The sequence below is a fragment of the Python bivittatus genome, unplaced genomic scaffold (genome assembly GCF_059951505.1).
Source record: "Python bivittatus isolate LINGU-HERP-01145 unplaced genomic scaffold, Pbiv_v1 ctg000400_np1212, whole genome shotgun sequence".
Classification (NCBI taxonomy): domain Eukaryota; kingdom Metazoa; phylum Chordata; class Lepidosauria; order Squamata; family Pythonidae; genus Python; species Python bivittatus.
The window spans coordinates 2,679,919-2,699,075 of NW_028277073.1; positions in this window are offsets into that span (position 1 = coordinate 2,679,919).

Genomic DNA, 19,157 nt, shown 5'->3' on the forward strand with positions numbered 1-19,157 from the left:
AATAATTGGAATAGAGCCCTACTCAAAAAGACAGATAATTTCTAGATGGCATGAAGCTGGGAAGTGGCTTCAAGTGTCTGATTTCATAAGCTCCTTCAGATCCCAACAACCAGCTTCTCTGAACTCTGCCATCTTAAGACTATGCACCTTTCTGCATAACCCGATCTATGCTTCTTCACCCCTAGATTACTTATCTCATCTTTTGTTTCTGCTTGATATCTCACTTTGATCTGAAACTTCTCTTTGACCTTAGGTCTGATTCTGATCTATGAACATAAACCAAGAGGGGCTAAGTAGATGATAGGTCTTGGTACTGACCTATCATCTACTGATACACTGCTCTGCCCCTTTCAATAACTCTTGCTGTTACCAGTTTGACCAACAGAACCTCCTTCTCTTTTGAAAGTGATTCATGGGAAGGGCCAATATTTATTATTTCAGTGGAGGAATGACAAGATTTAAAGGCCTATGAATGCATACAATCAATACTGAAGTACAAAATTTAAACATTTTAAGAGAATTAGTTGCAGCTCTCGTTTAATGCAGAGCAACTGTGGTAATCTTCTCAGCATAGATCAAATCCTTATTTAGACTGCAATCACACTTACTTAAGAACTTCATTGAATGCAATAGGATTTGCTTCTGGATAAACATACATAAAATTAGAGAAATCTTTATAGCTAGCTGCTTCACATAAAGCCAATGAGCTGGCATACAATCAGATGTTCCCATATCATCTCTGAATGCTTCTATCCCTTTTGGTATAGATCCCATGAATTTAACTCAGCCACCAAGATTTGGATTACAACTAAATGCATTCATACAAACCAGCTTGTATGCCTTGTTTCCGAGTGCAATACACAAGCATGGCTGCTTTTGGAATATGGCTCCTCTTTGTAGAAAATATGCTAATTAGAATACATTTTAAAAGGACATTTGAACACGAAGAGTAATATTCACATGCACAAATGTTTGCTGTTACAGTATTTTTTCATCACACAATCAGGATGGAAGGAACGCTTTTTAGAAAAATGATTTATGTAGTCTGCAGTTTCATGATAGGCAGTGGCCATTGGTAATAATTGTTCCTATGTAAAAGTACTTACGGCCTTGAGGGACACTTTAACAAATGAATGATCAGGAGATTTAATATAAAGTGAAATGGTCAGCAAAAAGGCAAACATTTTACAAGAGAAGACATGAGAATGAAAGCCTTTCATGCTTTTTCAGTAAATGGACATGGATAAAAAATTGTAGGTTAGGCCAAAGGGTCCAAAACAGGTTTTGTCAAATCAGACTCCTATCTTGTAAATTACTAAATATTTGGAAAGTGATTAGCCTTCCTTAAAACAGTGCCTTCCAAATGTATTACTCTCATAATCCCCCAGCTGGCCAAAACCCAAACTAGATTGGAATGATGGGAATTGAAGTCACCTGCAGGGAAGATATTAGATTAGGAAGATGTTACAGTATAAGAGATCATAAGTGATATGGGTATGGTGTGTGTGGAAAGAACTGATGGAAGCCTCTTTTTACTTCATGTTGGCAGAGTGGAAGATGGAAGAAGAAGGCAGGCTCCCTCCTTTTTCTGTGGTCCTAGAGCATTCGTCCTTCTTAGAAGGAGTCCAGCTGCTTAGGGATCAAGAAGTAAAGATGATGCTAAGTAGCTGATCTGTCCGAAGGCAGGTGAAAGTAGGTTGGAAGGACTGCAATACTTACAGAGTGGAGATTTCCTTGACTGCTTTTTACCAGTCTTAAAAAGGCTATGGATTCTTAATTACTTTATCATATTTACTGTATTTACCAGCAGAAGTGACTTTGGAGTTTCTGGTTTGGCTAGCAGGATAGGGAACCTTGACTATGTTACTGAATTACAGCTTGCAACATTCTTCATCGCTGGCTAAGTAGGATGACACTGCTGAGACTTACAGTTCAGGAGCTTTTAGAGGTCTGTTGTTTTTCACCCCATATGATCAACATCAGGACCAGGCTCAAACAGAGAGACAAACAGGAGACAAATATTTAAAGCAAGCCAGACATACTAGTAACAAACTCATCATTAAGCTCTCCAAGGGGAGTCCCATTATGAATTTTAGTTACACATTATGTACATAGAATTACTGCCCATAGCAAGACATTTTTCTCTTATTGCAAGAACTCCACCAGTGTTTCTCCTTAAGAAACAGTTTAGGTTTTCTTGTTTCACATTACCCTTTCACATAAGATTGCTATGGATGCCATGAGATGGCACATGGACCAGAGCCAAGTGCTGCATATCACAAATGGTAAAATGATCTGTTGAAAAAGCAGAATAAATGCTTACTCTCTTACCCCCTAAAGTATCAGAACCACTGAATGTGAAGCAAAATGTAATAGTATTTCTTTGGAGCACTTTGGCTCACTTACACTTTAGGAAACTGCAGTGAAAATAAAATGGTTTTTGTTAGTATCTATAAGAATGATCAAATGATTTTCAGCCTCATGAATGAAATAAGAAGCAGTGGGGCTCTTGCATTCTTTATATACCTATAAATATACAGTATCTATAAATACATCTTTCTATCAATAATTTCAAGAATACTGTGAAGACAAACCAAATCAAGGTGTTATAGGCAAATTTTCTGTTGTGATGGGTGAAATTAAAATGAGCTATGAAGTTTTCTTAGTTCTGTGAAGTTATCTATGTGAAACTCTGGAGAACAGGTGTGAAGCAGATTGTGTTTTTTCTGGGTATTTATATCTCACACAAATAAGTTGAGAAGGCCTGAAGCCTTAAGAGTTGTTGTGTAAAGATAATAAACCTCAAAACAAAACACCCTTCAGCTTACAGTAAAATGTCTTAATGAAAAACTTTCTTTTTTTTTTTTAATGAATAGAGCTTCAAATGTATCACACAGCCTCCATCTTGACTTCTTTTTCCCATACTCTGCAGACATCCTTGTATAAAGTAGAAATGTGGATAAGAACCCAAATGACAATCAGGAAATACAGTAGATGCTGAGAAATGTGGATGTACAGAAGATGACTTATAATGTCATGGGTTGAACTAGTATGAAATGAGATGGTCTTTCAAAGAATGGGCATAGGTAGGGAAATTGTAAATGCCATCAACAAAAGGAAATGGGAAAAATTAAAATACTAATTACTGGGAAAAAGTGAGCTCCCCTTCACTAGCTATATTTAGGTAGAAGCTGAACTAACATCTGTCAGGGGTTATTTAAACTGGATTTCTGCACTGATCATGGGTTAGATTCATGGCCAAACTGGCCCTTTCCAATTTTATAATTCTCTGATTCTACTGAATGAATGACTAATCCATAATGAAGATTCAAATGTTATGATGATTATATTGAGGTACCTGTTCTTGGAATATTTACTGCAGGGTGGCCACAAGACCCACTCCTTAATGGCAAATATTGGGAGTGGGGAGAGTCAAAGCACAGCCAATATATCTGGTCTTGGATTAGTATAAATGCTGCCTTGCTTCAAGTATACATTCCTTGCCCCTTGAAAAACAGATCCAATATTCACTCTTCTTGTATGTTGTTTCTGCTGGTATCTGCTTCTTTATCTTCCACCCAGCTGCTGCTACTGCTTCCTTCTGCTAGGATCCCAATGTTGTACATATATAAGCTTTAGATATTTATATTGCACAGTATATTTGATTTTACTCTAGTTATATATTTCCTGATTTGAGTAATTGCTTTCTTTCTTTCTTTCTTTCTTTCTTTCTTTCTTTCTTTCTTTCTTTCTTTCTTTCTTTCTTTCTTTTTTCTTTTTCTTTTCCTTTGTATTATATTGTTGTAAATCTTGATACATTATATTATGTCGATACAATATTTGTATTAGTTACAATTATTGACATTCTGTCAACTTAGAATAACAAAGAAAAGAGAAATAAATATTCTATCAATATTAATTACAATTTAAGATACTGATACTACAAACATAAAATTATTTGACTTTTTCATACAAAATTGAGTATAACATTAGAAAAAAGAAACTGCTGCAGAGTACATCAAAGTATTTGTTGTTCAGTGAAGGTTTTGATCCTGAGCTGATTACTTAGTATTGAAATCATGATTGATTGATTGATTGATTGATAACATGTTAATAAAAGGAAAAAACAGGTAAGCAAAACAACTTTAACAAAAATTAAAATACCAAAAAATAGTTAAAAAGAAAAAGGAAAAAGAAAAGGAACTATTGGGTTTCTAACTTCCCCCTTTTTGTACATCTGCTAATTTGCAATATTTGTAGACATTTAGGCTCCCTTAGAAGCCAGACTGTTAGTGATTATATTTAGCATGCTGCGTGATGTATTGTATGTATGGGAACCATTCTTGCTTAAATTTGATTAAACTTCTATTGTATATATATACTGTTACTTTTGCCATGGCTGCATATTCTCCAAGTTTAAGTTCTCAATCAGATACAGTCAGAACTGTATCTTTCTTCCAATGTTAAGCAAAATTTATTCTCGCTGCTATACGCATATTAAATTATGATGTTGATTTTTTCTGAGATTATACCTAGTAAAAAAAAGTTGTGGTTTCATTTCAAATTTAAATTCCAAAATTTTCTGCAATGTACTATGTATATCTTTCCAGTACTTTTGAGTTTTTTTATAGGTCCACCACATGTGATAAAACATTCCTTCTGTTTTGTGACATTTCCAACATTTATTGCTGTATGATTTGTTGACCTTAGATATTATTGATGGAGTTGTATGCTATCTGTAGAACATTTTGTACCAATTTTCCTTTAAGTTATAATTTGGTGTAAATTTTATAGATTTAGTCCATAATTCTTCCCATTGTTCTGTTGTTAACTATTTCTTTAAAATTTTGCATCCATTTTATCATACAGTTGTTTATTTCTTCTGTCTCTGTATCATATCTAAGTAAAAGTGTATATATGTGCCCCAACACATGGTGTTGATTCTGTATGAGCATTTCAAATTCTGTCTCTTTTCTTAATATCCCTCCTCCCTTCTTAAGATCTGATTTTATCCTTCCAACAATTTGTAAGTACATCAACCATGGTATCTTCTGGTTTTAATCTATCCATAGAGTCTGTGTAAACCATATCTCTACATGTAATTACATTTTCCTTGCTATAATTGTCTCCAACATGAAAATCATTTGAGGGAGAAGCTGGAGGTGAAATTGTTGGGCTTGTTAAATTCCATGCTTTTATACAACTTTGTCTAATAATGTGCCCTTTCAAATTTTATCCTCCTTTATATCTCTGTACCAGCTATACTGGTTGTATATTTCCTGATTTGAGTAATTGTTTTGCTGTTGTTGTTAGCTTATCTGTGACCACAACAGAGTTAAAGCATTGAGTTCTTGGTGTTCTCTGGGTCCACCAAAGATGCTACTAAGCCTGGTAATGAAACATCCACAGGAAAACAACCAAGCTCACAGAGCTCCAAGAACCAACAATTCAACCCTGACTACATATAGTCTTCACTCTTGGAAAGTTATGAGATTAATCAGGGCCAGCCTTACCATTAGGAACAGTGAAGCAGTCATCTCTGTCAGCAGAAGCATCTTCCTTTGCTGTGCCCCCACAGGACCCTTTTTTGGCTGTTAACTTTTCTTAAAGGACAGAGGTTTTCCCTTGTAATAGACACCTCTGACATCACAAGTTTGTAGAGATTCCCTCAATGTCAGAAAAAACACCCACAGACTAATCTCTCCTACCTCTATTGCTGGTTAACAAGAACAGTTCTCCTCCCCTTAAGCTTAAATAGGGAGGGAGAAGTTTTCTGCAGGCTTTTATCCCTTTGAATTTTCCCTGGAGCAGCAGCTTGCTCTGGGGAAGGATATACAGGGAGTATATCCTTGGGGGGACAAGGATATTTCCATCACTAAGCGATGTGGTCATAAAGCACAATGTCACATGACTGCATCACTTAGCAATGGCAATCCTGGCAGTCCCATTAAGCAAGAGTCATGGGTTGTTAAGCAAGGATCTCATGTGACTGCAACTTGTGTCTTCCTGCCAGCTTCCAACAAGGAAAGTCAGTGGGGAACCCAGCAGGAGGTTGCCAGTTCCCGGAATCCTTTCCTTAGGAAGTTCATAAACAGGTCAGTGGGCAGGTGAGTGCTACAGAGTGCAGGCAGGTGGGGTGTGTGTGCTGTGGAACGGTCGCTGAACAAGTGGTCACTAACCCAGGACTACCTGTGAAGGACTCTAAATAATCTTCCAAGTTATGGGATGAAAACTTCCAAGGATGCAAGAAGACTTCTAGGTATCTTAAATACCTACATAAGTGGCATTTGGGTTTGGCTTTATTTTGTATGTGCTCAAGGGAAGTACTTGGTTTCCTTCAAAGTTAATTGTTCTCCTAATGACCATTTTCATTTTAGAAGGCCGTACTATTGTTTCTTGTTCACACTTCATCTTTTGAGGCCTAATCCTTTTCTTTAAGCCTAACACCAACTTGTGATTTCTTTGATAAATGTGTTCTCAACTGTATTTTGACCAGATATGTTTGATGTCTATATGTGTCTTCTGGGGGTGCTACTTCAGTAGTTCCTGGGAACTTCTAGGTCTCTCCAAACTGACTACCATATCATATATGGCTTAAGGTGCCCCTATGTTCCTCTGTGAGCAGAAAGGAGGTATTTTTCTTCTTTTGACCTTGCTCCAGAATACTAGGTGAGAGAAGGAAAGAAAGTGGTGACAGCAAATACCAGCTGAAGGCAACAATTCCTGCATCATCTGAAGCTATTCTGGTTGGGCAAGGTACTCCTGGTGGTAGAGAGATCTTTTACAATCCTTAATTACATCTTTGTCTTGAACCTTTGGAACTAGACTGATACCCTTGTTGTATGAAGGACATTGTCCCATCAGCAATCTTGAAATCCTGTTCAGTTACTGTGTAATTCTTGACACAGAATTAGAAGGGCACTTTTTTGTCCTTTGCATTAGGCCTGAGGTCACTGAGAATAAAAGAAAACAATGGGAATGACTGAGTAACAGGTATCTGCAACAGGTATCAAGAAATTATTAGTAAGAAGATGCATTTGAAGATGGCTAAATGTTTAAATTCCAAAGTATTGCCTTGTACCCAAGGTTTGTTGAGTTGGGGAATGTAAGAAGCTGCTGACCATGGAATCATTGTCTATCTATTAATTGTCAATATTCCTGCTGGCTTTCCTTAGGCAGCTCGTAAGTAGGCCGGTGGGCATGTGAGTGCTTCTACTTTTCTCTTCCTTTGAAAGATGGAAAGGATAAATCTCTACAGTATCTTTTATGTGGTTATACAGTTGCCCCTTTTATTCTATAGTTCTGAGTTCTAGGTTTTCAATTACACTTCTTGAGTCTATTTTTGGGTTGACTATTTGAACTTCTTCTACCAGTTTGCAACAAAAATGGTGTTCAGCTACACTCTGCAGAAGCAATAATTGAATGTGCAAAAATTCCATCTGAATGTCTGCATTTGGTGTGCTGTACTGAAGATGTATATGCAACTGTTGATAGGACATGGGGATAAGAAAGCCTTTTTCCTTGCTCAAAGAGTATGGCTCACAGAACCTCAGTCTCTCAAGCAAGCTAATTAAAATCTTATCAATCTGTAACGAGGCCTGCTTGAGAACTATCAGGCAGCTCCGAATAGGCTGGACTTGGCATGACTCCCACTGATTTAACATGAGCTGTTAAAGAAGGAAAGCACTGAATTTTATGCAGCTTGATTTTGTGCCTTTTGTAGACTCTGAAAAATGAATGGCCATCCTTAATGCATGCAAATGGAAAAGAAAGTAGTAGAACCCTAAGCACTGTATTTTATGATGGCAAGGCTGTATTTCACCCTGGTATAAAATCCAAAAACAGCAGTATTGATAAGGGAGGAATGTTAGCAGAATGAGTGTACTGCACCTCTTGCAATTTCTGTCCAGACAGTGCAAAATGCAACTTATTAAACCTGTCTCTGTTTAAGTATTTAGAGTGTTGTACATACAAGTTAGCAATTAAGTTTATTTTAAAGCAGTAAAACTTACTTACAGATACACCTACTTAGAATTGTGCTGAAAATCGGTGCCTGGGCTACTGTGCATGTGGGAACAGTGAATCCATAAAAAGCTTTAATTAATGCAGAAAGCTAGTGTGTCTCAGCTTACACACACTGACAAAAACTATGCTAAGGGAAAAAATAAACTAAAAAAGAAAAAGAAAACTATTCGCCGCATGAAGTGGCAGCTGAGATCTGCCATCGTATAAATAATGACACATGGATAAATTCTTAATATTAGCTTCATAAAATAGGGACAGGGAGCAGATATTTAGAAAAAAAATCTTTTAATTTCAGTGAGCCTCAAGTATACGTGTTTGTGCTAGTAGCCTTAAAACTAAATTGTAGAGCTGTGATTCTCAACTTTGGCAACTTTAAGATGCTGGCTGGGGAATTCTGGGAGTTGAAGTCCACATATCTTAAAGTTGCCAAGGTTGAGAAACACTGTTGTAGAGGGACATTACTTCAGGATACCAAGTGTTGCTCAGAAACCAGAAAACGTCTAAGACAATTCTCAGGTTTCTCCTTTCAGTTTATAAATGAATGCACAAATTTCACCTTTGTTTTAACATCATTTTATTTCTTAGTTTGTTACCTGAATAGGTAGACCCAAACACACACACACACACACGCACACTTTTTTTGGTCTCAAAAATATAGCTAACTATAGAATAATAAAACTCATATCAGATTAAAAAACAACAGCAAAATGTTTAAAGCCAGAGATTAAGCAGTAATACAAAAACACTCTTTGAAACCTGTTGGTTTTCAGACAGCAATGGAAGCAGGGGCATCCCTGGAGGGGGTAGGTCAAAAAGGTCAAAATGGTAGCTGTGACTGAGCAACCAAGCTTGTCGAGGGCTGGGACTTTGATTGTGTGGCCACGACTACCATTTTGCTATTTTTGACCCTTCCTCCCCCTGCAGAAGCAGTGGGGAAAAACTGTATTGTTCCCTGAATCAAATGGGATGGAATGAATGAAGTTTATGCAGCAACAGTCCCAAATGATTGGAGATATTGGTCCCCACTCATAATTTCACACCTGCATTTTTTTTTTTTTAACCATCCCCACAGAGCACAATTTACAGCTTTTTCCTCAGGACTATACAGTTCTTTCCCAGAAATCTTTGCTCTGTGATATGGATGGGGATCACTGGCAACCCAGCTAACCAGAAACCCATAGCCATGAGTGCCTTTCTGGAGGTATATAACCGAGAGCTAAAGTGATCCAACGTTATTGGCATATGATTATTGGATACAATATCCATTTGTATCTAGCCTTTCCTTTGAAATTCCCTTCAGTTTTGTTAGGTTACAATTCCCATAATTCCTTGCCAGAAATGGATACTCTGGCCGGGAATTCTGGAAGGTGAATTCCACATATTTGGTGAGTACCTGGTTGGAGAAGGTAAGAAGACTATGTTTCAAACAGCCATTGACCAAGTAATGACTTATGTGATAACATTTTGGCTCAGAAACTTAGGAAGAACAGCTGGGCAGCTTCGTGTCTGCCCTTAAAGCTAATTCAGAAAAAATCAATAGCATATTTATTTATTTATCTCATTTATAAAACCCATGCTCATGGACAGCCGCTGGGGAGAAAACATCTATCCTCTTGCTTATGGAAAAGTTAAATTGGACTGAAGGGTTCAATCAAGAATGTGTAATCCGGTGAAGTTAGAATATGCAGTCAAATGTAGGTACATATTATTCCATATTTCCATCATATCAGCACACGGCCTTATGGTTGTCTCTGCCCTATTTGTGGGCTGAAGAATTAGCAAGGACTTTTTTAATGTTAATCTGGGAAGGACGACATTCTCCAATGAAATCATGCAGGAGAGACAGGCGGGAAGGAGAGGGGCAAGTGTACGCTGTGATCTACTATGCTAGGACATGGAGGGGAAGGCAGTGGGCAAGGGAGAGGAAGGCAGGGGGGCAAGGAGTGAGGAGTCAGCCCTTCCTCCTTTGGGATCCCCTGGATTTTGTTCTGGGAAACAAAATGTTGCTTCTGCTAAACCACAACTGCTCTGAGACTTGAGCAGAACTCTGAAACACCAGAATGGCTTGTTTGGGGTTTAAATATTTTTTGATTACTTATCCATTGTCACTGGTTTACTAATGAAATCACTAGTATAATATGAACAGTACAAAATATTATTGTAAAATATCACAAAATCTCTGCCATAGTAACACATATTGCTGCCTCCTTTGATTAGTAGAAAGCATTGCCTTTTCCAAAACAGATCACACATTTCCTACAACCATTCCTTGACATTTAGAATAATATCATATGAAGCAAAATATATTTCTATTTGGTACACACCCCTAGCTATATATGTTTTTAAAAGAGGTGGGCTAAATATTCTACTTAATCAGTACCAGAGAAGAACATCTTTTCTGAAAATATCATTCTGTCACTGCAATTGGCAGCTGGCCAAAATAAGCCAATGAAAATACTCTAAATTTCTGGGACTGCAAAAAGTAAACACAAGCAACTGGAGCCTGATAGTTTCACTGTCAATGTTTTGGTAGGGCCACTGTAATGTGGGCTGCAAAAATCCAGGTGACCACTAGATGACGCAAAGGATGACTGTTTTTGCAAGCCTGCTATGGTAGGCTTTTGGTACGAATGACAACTCTCACGACATAGCTGCAGTGAACTATCAAGGGTAACTGAATGGTGGGAAAAGGTCCCTCCTGAAAACATAGGGAGGGTCTTGTTTCTAAGACCTATAATTTTATTTAAGTGAGATCTGTTCTAATAAAAAACTGAAACTATGCACCTGGAACTCAAATGAATATTACACCAAAAGAATATTTCTTATATTGCTACAATGCTTTGTAATTACAGTATCAGCAACAGCAAACAATTTGATTAGAGGCTAACAAAGGATTCAGAATGCAGAATTTTGTACATCCTGCTGAATAATCTGCTTCAGGAACCACTTGTGCTTGCTGACAATAATCATATTCGCCCTTTACTTTTTAGTGAAATTGGCTGATGCGTTGCTTATGACTCTTGTAACACAAACAAGACTCAGAGGCTGTTTTCTCAGCATTCTTATCAAGTTCTGGAGTGTTTTGGAATGAGTTATGGCATTACAGCAGTTGCCATCCATTGAGGAGAATTCTAGGACACTGGAACTGTTGGAGATACAACTAGGTAAATTTAAGGTTGCCAGTGGCTTGTTCCAAACTGGGCAGAATACAGCCAACAGAAGACTGGCAGCATCTTCTAAACCAGTTTCTCAAACTTGGCAACTTTAAGATGTGTGGACTTCAACTCCCAGAACTGAAGCCTGCTTCTAACAAATATCAACCTAATTCCACAAATAGCAGTGTACAACCAGAGCAGCATATACTGTAAATCAATTAACTTTAGCATAGATAATTTTCATTGCAGCATGGCAATCCAACTGCAACAACTGCAAATGTAGGTTGATTTATTCCTTAATCAGCACTTCTTTTAGGCACATGAGATAACTGCAAAACAATTATTTATTATAACAATGCAGCACCTATGAGTGTCAGGCTACTAATCACATATCTCCAAACAGCGCCTGTAGCCACAGGCATACGGTAGAAGGCAAATTATGTAAATGATGTCAGATGAAGGATGCAATACATCATCATGGAAAATTACACTATTTGCATTGCCTGGTGTGATTGACGTGATGTCACTTGCCACCCTCCCCCCACAGAAGCCCCTGCCTGCAGTCCTACAACATTAAACTGAAGTTTTCCTCTACTAATCTAACTGAATTTCCAAAACTGATGTAATTGCAGCACTCCCATATAAGATCTCAATAAAATTTAGTAAGACTGCTGAAATCCTGAAGATTTAGTGATTTGCTCAGAATGAGAGTGAATTATATGGTTACCTAGGCTTTTACACAAGAACATGTCATAGCTCCAGGAAGGGCTGTCTGCAAGGTATGGTCAAAAAAGGAGTTCATCCCGGCCTTTATTCCAACATGGAATGTCCAAAGTACTGAGTTTGTGTAGCTTCATCTCATCACATGTCAGATTTTCAGGTCCAAATCCTAAAGCACCCAACTCAGGAACAATTTCTGTCTTCTTTTCCACTCTTCGGGTTCATGTATTTTTCTTGTTTACTAAATTATGCAGTTTGATCAGGGCCAAGATGGTTTCTCTCCAAATTAAGGGGTGGGGGAGGAAGGGTGAGAAGAAGGACTACCTGTAGAGAGCACAGTCCCTAACAGCTATATTTAGGCATGTCTGGCTACTATTCTGTACAAACCTATGAGTAAATAATAGTGGCAAGTGGGAATAGTTGTAGCTGCTGAGGCATTTTACATGACTCTTGTGCTTCTATAAAACAGAAAAAGTGTCAGGCACATCCACCCATTTTAAAATAGGATTTGGACTGTTGATTAAAATAACTCTCCAAGTTGGGGTTGGTGAGATGAAATCTAGGACAAGCCTTGTGATTCATTGATTGACTACTCAATGTTCTTTTTTTCCCACTCCTTTTGTCGCTGAAAAGATTTTGAAAAGCAAGATCATACCCAGTATTTCAACACTGATATATTTACTGGTCTACAGAAATAAAAATTAAATAGGTTTAGCCTACGTAATAGAAAGTTGCCTAGAACAAAGCACATTTAGGGTGACAAAAAAGCTTACACCACGTGGGATTTAAATGTAAACCAGAACATCAGGTACAATACTGAAGAATCTATTCTGCTCCGAATTGTGAAAAAAAGTAATATTATAGCAAGACACTGAGTGCTCATCTGGATTGGATTTAAACTAATCAAGACGCATATTAGGGGGTTCTACTAAACTATATAGATGCATTGTTTGACATAGAGGGGGAAGCGTATTCCCATTCTTGCCATTCAGTGCTTCAGGGATATAGTTTCATGGGATCCAAGGGTGTCCATAAGGTGTGCTTAAAAAAAGTCAAGATGGTGGCCACAACACTGTGGTCAAAGCTCCACTTGCCTTTTATGTGTGACCATAAAAAACAGGCAGAGCTTCAATCAGCCATCGCTGCTGCCATCTTGACTTTCTGGACCACACCCTGCAGACGCCCCTGATCTCTTCCTGACTGGGCCTGGGAGTTTTAAACAACTACCACTGCAAATCCACAGGGAAGAAGCATAACAATGGTAGTTTGCAGAAAGGGAAGGGAAGGGATTGTTAATGTATTTCAAAATTCCTCTGAACTTGGGTTTTGTTTTGTTTCACTCTGTTTGCAGGTTTTCCTTTGCTCAACTTTTAAATAGGCAAGAATGAGTCTTATTGTTTCATTCCCTTTGGAGGATTTGGGGATATTAAGAAACACTTCATTGATATTGAAAGCATCTGGGACCACTTTCAGCATTTTAGAGATCTGTTTGGAATGTTTTTCCTCTTTATTTATCCATCTTTGCTTTTCTTCCCATGTATTTATTATGACTCTTCTGGGGCCATTAAGCAAGCCTCAGTTGCTAAAGCTCCATTTCTACATGTTTATATTCAGTTGCCCAATATTACAGTTAAAAGGGGTTTAATAGATATTCCTGAGTAAAGATCACATGCATATTCAGTAACAGACATTTTAAATATCTTCCCAGTTGGTATCAAAGATATATACGATCAATATAATTTTAGATCAGAGCCCATTTCTGTTAAAACTTTGGATCCTACATCTTTATCTCACCATAAATTGAGTCCCTTGTTATTACAAAATACTTGGATTGAAGGAATTAAGGGGAAAATCTCTAAAAAAAAAATCAAAATTATTTCCAAATCAATAACCAGGTACAATCATGAATAATGTTGGATGCTATGAAATTCAATTACTAGGAGACATTTTAGAAATATTGCTAGCTATCTTTTTTCAGAAAGAAACAAAGCAAGAGGGCAAAGTAAAACAAAATGAAACAGAAGAGAAAGTGTTACAAACACAGCATGAGAAAACAAGCAATTCTGATGCATTAACTGTATTAAATATAACATGTAAGGAATGCATTGTGCATGTAATATATTAATAAAAAATATTGTATCTAAAATGTAGGTAGTATGTACAGGTAGTCTCCAGTTTAAGAATCAATTCCGTTCCTAAGGTCTGTCTTTAAGTCAAATGTGTATGTAAGCTGGAACAGTATTATTGTATAATACTATATAAGTAGTATTGTGTAATTAACTCGAACCATTGTGTATTTAAATCAAATTTTGCTACAATAAGCTCTGTTCTTAACTACGGGTCATCCTCAGACCAGGCATTCTTAACCCAGGGACTACCTATATTTTATAATCATTTTTCTAAATTATTAGCATCTATTATAAAACAAAAAATCATCAGTGGAATATATACAGATGAATTTCAGTTTATTGGGAGCACAAAGCAAGGATGTCCTCATTGACCTCTTTCATTTATTTAAATTATACAGGTACTATCCCAGAATAATAAGAACAATTAAGATAGCACCAGATAATCATGTATCCTTCTTAAGAGCCTGAACAGAGATACAGATAAATTCTAATTAAAGGCTACTTTGGATAAATTCTATGAAGTTGCAGGAAAAAACAATATGTTAGTTGAGTTATAGAACATTACTGGAGCAACTTCAAGAGAGTAGCAGGTTGCATTTTGGCCCTGCCTCTAAATATTTAGAAATAATTATATATATAGGATTAGCAACTATTAAAATATAATTATGGACATGTGTAACTACCTCACAAAAAGAATTACAGTTAAAAACTTGGTAACATCATCTTTTATAATATTAGGAAGAACAGCAATGGTGAATATGACCATGGTTTCAAAAATTGGGTTTCTCTTTTAGATACTTTGAATTGGTTTAGTAAACTACAAGGAATTATATTTATCCATTGTTTAAAACACCTAGGATTAGAGGCGTTGTTCAACATAGGCAAAAGGAAGTTTAGATACCAAATTTGAAAATATTATTTTAAAGTGCATTCCAGTTGAGACAATTAATTCATGCTATTAGGAAATCCAAAACTGCACTGCGTTCAGATTGAACTGGTGCTTGATAGTTCATCGAGCAGAGCAATACAGTTTTATTTGAATATTAAGAAATTACTGAAAAAAATGTGTTAAACCCTTAGTTAATTCTTGAGAAACATGGATGTGTCCTATTCAAGGAAGAGGAGGATAGAGGACTTTGATAGGGACCAATACATAGAAAACAAATCACTGAATATATACTGCAGAGGGAATGGAAACAACTCCAATTTGGTTGTAAAAAAAGCAAATACTATCCTTCATTTTAAAAATCAGGTACTATAGCCTGAATCATTTAAGTTCATTAAAAGTATTTGGAACCTCTCTGATTCTTTTAATTGTAAAGGAATCTTACCAATTTTATATAATAACTTTGCATCTGACACAGCAGTTACTTGTACAATTTATCACAATCTTTATAGGGTATGTTGGCAAGGATGTGAAGAAAGTGAAGTGACCAATTTTCCAAAGGTTTTGGTTAAAACTTTTAATTTTTTAATATGATTAAAATGATTTAATATAAATCATATTTATTAAGAATTTTGATTGTAATAATAAAATCTAATACAAACTAAACTTAAAGAAAGGAGAATAGAAAGAAGGAGTAAAAGTGCAAGGAAAAAGAAAAAAGAGAAAAAAAGGAAGAAAAAGAAAAGTAAGAATGTAACCAAGAAAGAGAAAAGAAATAATAAAGAAGTGACTACCAAGATCACAAGTACAAACAAATTTAGTGACTCTTCACCCCTTGTAAGGTTACATACATTTATCTCTTCATCCCATATCCCATCTCTTATCTATAAACAAATCCATAAAACCTAATCTTTTCAGTCCTGATGTCAGCAGAAATTCCATAAAGTAGAAGTAACCAGAAGTAGAAGTTACCAGAAGTAACAACATATCTTGTTATAACCTGAAACAAATAAACCAACTTTATATTCCTTCCTTTTATTTCTAACCATCTTAATATTTACTTCATTCAAATATTGTTGTGGGATTTGATTTCTCTTCATTTCTTCTTTGTCCCATTGCACAGAGTTCTTCAAAGGTTTAACAAGCCTCTTTTGTAAATCCAATAGGAAAAAATTATCCAGGTCACTCTCTTGGATTGTCATTTGTATTTCCTTTTTAAATTGTAAAACCTCAGCCAGTTTCTTTTGTAGATCCAGTGAAACATCCCTTTTTAAGTCATTCTTTTGGTGTGTTAGTTGTAAGTCCACTTTCAATACCATCTCTATCTTGTTAGCTAAATTTGTTCTACATCTGTCATTTTTTCAAGAACATCTTTTGGACATAATCTATTCATAGAAGCAGACATCATTACTGACATTGTTGACATTGTGGCTACTATTTTCTGATTCAATTCTTCAAAAGTCTCCTTCAGTATTTTCATTGTTATAATGCTTTGCAACATTTTACAGGTTTGTAAATCTTTTCTCTATCTAAAAACCTTAGTCCCCTTTAGTGTCCAGTTTTTAAAATCATGAAATTGCTTATCTTCATTTTGTTTTGTGAAACCCAATACAGAAATTACTTCCCACAAGAAGCTGCTCGTTCTTTATAATTAATTCCAAAATCGTACTCTAAAAGTTTCAATATTCCAATTTTATCTGGATCCTTAGTTCATTTATAACTTTCTAAGATCAAAATCTTATTTAGGTTTTTGCTGTTTATTTCAGATTCTTTAAATTCTTAAGCTTATGGTTAAAATTTTCTTTCATTCAGGATTGAAGGCAAATTCACCCATTATTTCCAAACTTGTTGTTCTGAAGGTCTCCAATCACTTAGAAGTCATTAATGAGTCATTTCCTAAAGCGAACAGAAAGTGAGGTTTGCAAGCTTAGTGTCTTTTATAAGTCTCCACTGAGGTTGTGAGCAAGATGGCTAATCCCTTTGTCTCCTGGCACTCAAACCCATGGAAAACCATTGTCCTGAGGTCTCTTCATGAGGAGCAGCTGTCTGGAGCACATGTGGGTGATCTCTCACCCTCTCCTTATCCAGAGAGGTTCCAAGGAACTGGTCTGCTCACTGGTTCCTTGGTCTTTGCCACAGTCATTGGCGCCACTTTCCAGAGCTGTCTTCAGTTTGTCATACCTTCCCCGGAAGTCCAGTTTTTGGTTAAAACATTTTAAAGTAAATTATATCAGAACATTTCAAAATGAATCTGATGTAGGACTGATCTCTATATTTCCCACAACATATAAAAAGTACAGCATTTTTTAAAAAGTGATTTAGTTTCTGTTATTAGAAGCCAGATTTCTCATTGCAAAACTCTGGAATAAAATGCATCTATCCCTGGATTAATTGTATTTTAAAGTGTGGTTAATTGCATTTGGCAAAAAAATTAACTGAGCAACAGCAGTGTTGGAAAAATCCTGAAATGAAAAATAGATTTAGTCAAATCTATTAAGTTGTTAAATTATTTATTTGCCTGATAGGTTGTCTCCTACTGGCACAAATATCATTTCAGGTATATTAAAAGTTGATGATTCATTTGTGTACTCTTCTCAATTGTATTTGTATTAACAGTTTTTTACTCCAAGGCATGAGCTTTATTTTTTTCTGATTCTGCTTTTGGGTTTCTTTGTTTTAGTGAATGTCTTAAGATTGTACTTGTTTAATAAAAAAGCAATAAAAACCAACAGAATAAAGAATCAAATTTCATTTATTAGATTTTTATCTCACATTTACTTTTGATCAACTCAAGTGACAAACACACTCATTTTCCTGCCTCCTATTTTCTCTACAACAACCCGGTGAGATGGGTTGGACTGAGAGAGAGTGAGTGCCCCAAAGTCCTTCCATGGGCTTTCATGAATGCTGGTTGGGATAATTCTGGGAGTTAAAGTCCACCCATCTTAAAGTGGCTGAGGCTGAGAAACCCTGCTCTAGATTATGCTATCGGAGAAGAGTAGTCCAGAATTGATTGGTGGATCTGTGTAATTTCTAGTACACCATTAAGACTTCCAAATCCGAATTGTTTCACTATTCACTATAGTAAATCAGGAACAAGCCCTTTGTAGTCCCAGGGACACAGGGGTCCCAGCATTCCTTCTGGCCAAGACTACTGAAAAGGTAAAAGCTAACTCTAGTGGAAATTGTAAAAGAGAGTATCACTGTTAAAAATAACGAAAAACCCCACATGGCTCTCCCAAACTCAGAGGGCCACACCCACTTTGTGAGCCTCAGTGCCCTCCAACGTTAAGCGTGCCCATGAGCCCAAAAGAATTGCCTTTCCTATTCTAAAGTGTGCTGATGAATTGAAGATAACCTAAGGGAATCAGGAAAGCATTTTTATCTGGAAAAGCTAATCTATGTATCCTATACATTAAAAATCCCTTAATTCACTAGGCTGCAGTTAGTGGTTCTCATGCTACCAGAACTAGGCAAAAATCCAGATGTCCAGATGTTCCAATGCTTCTAGAATACCTGGGAGTCTTTGTAAGAGGACGAATGGCAGCAATAACACTCCAATATGTGTCTGAGAATCAAGGGAGCTATGTTTCTTCTCTGTTATAATCCTCCACCTCACAAGGCTACCGCTGCAGAACAGAAAAGGTCCCGCACACAACCCTCAAATGTTAACATTTCAATTCATGCTGCTCCAGCAGCATTAATGCCTAAAAGATTGCTGTACGTGAATGGGAAGCAGAAGGAGGGTGCCGTGTGCAGCAAGTTCATGTTGGATATATTGCAGGCCTGAATACCTTTTATTTTTCCTGACTATTACAGCCCTTATCAAAACCTTGACCACTGTAATCATCAAGAGGAATGCTATGATTTTTCAAGTTGGTAATTAGCCTGTTCTCCAGTTTTTACACTGATATTGATGCACTCAATAAACCTTTCTTTAATGTTGAATGTGTCAGATTCAGCCAGCACGGCGAAAGCAATGCTCAACTTTGTCTAGTCAATTTCACCGCCGGGGCACTAGCAGAGAAAAAGGGGAACTGAAACCGCGAACTGATTACTGGCAGGTGGCGGCGCTTAACTCCAATCACAAGCAGATACTTTGTATCAGCACCGGCTTGGCTTCCCTCGAGTGCTGGAGACAAAGGAACGCGCAGAGACTCTGAAGCGAAGCAATCAGCGAGCGATTGAGAACTCCCAGCTTTGCGCGCAAACAGGAAAGCCCAACAAAGGCAACAACAGCAC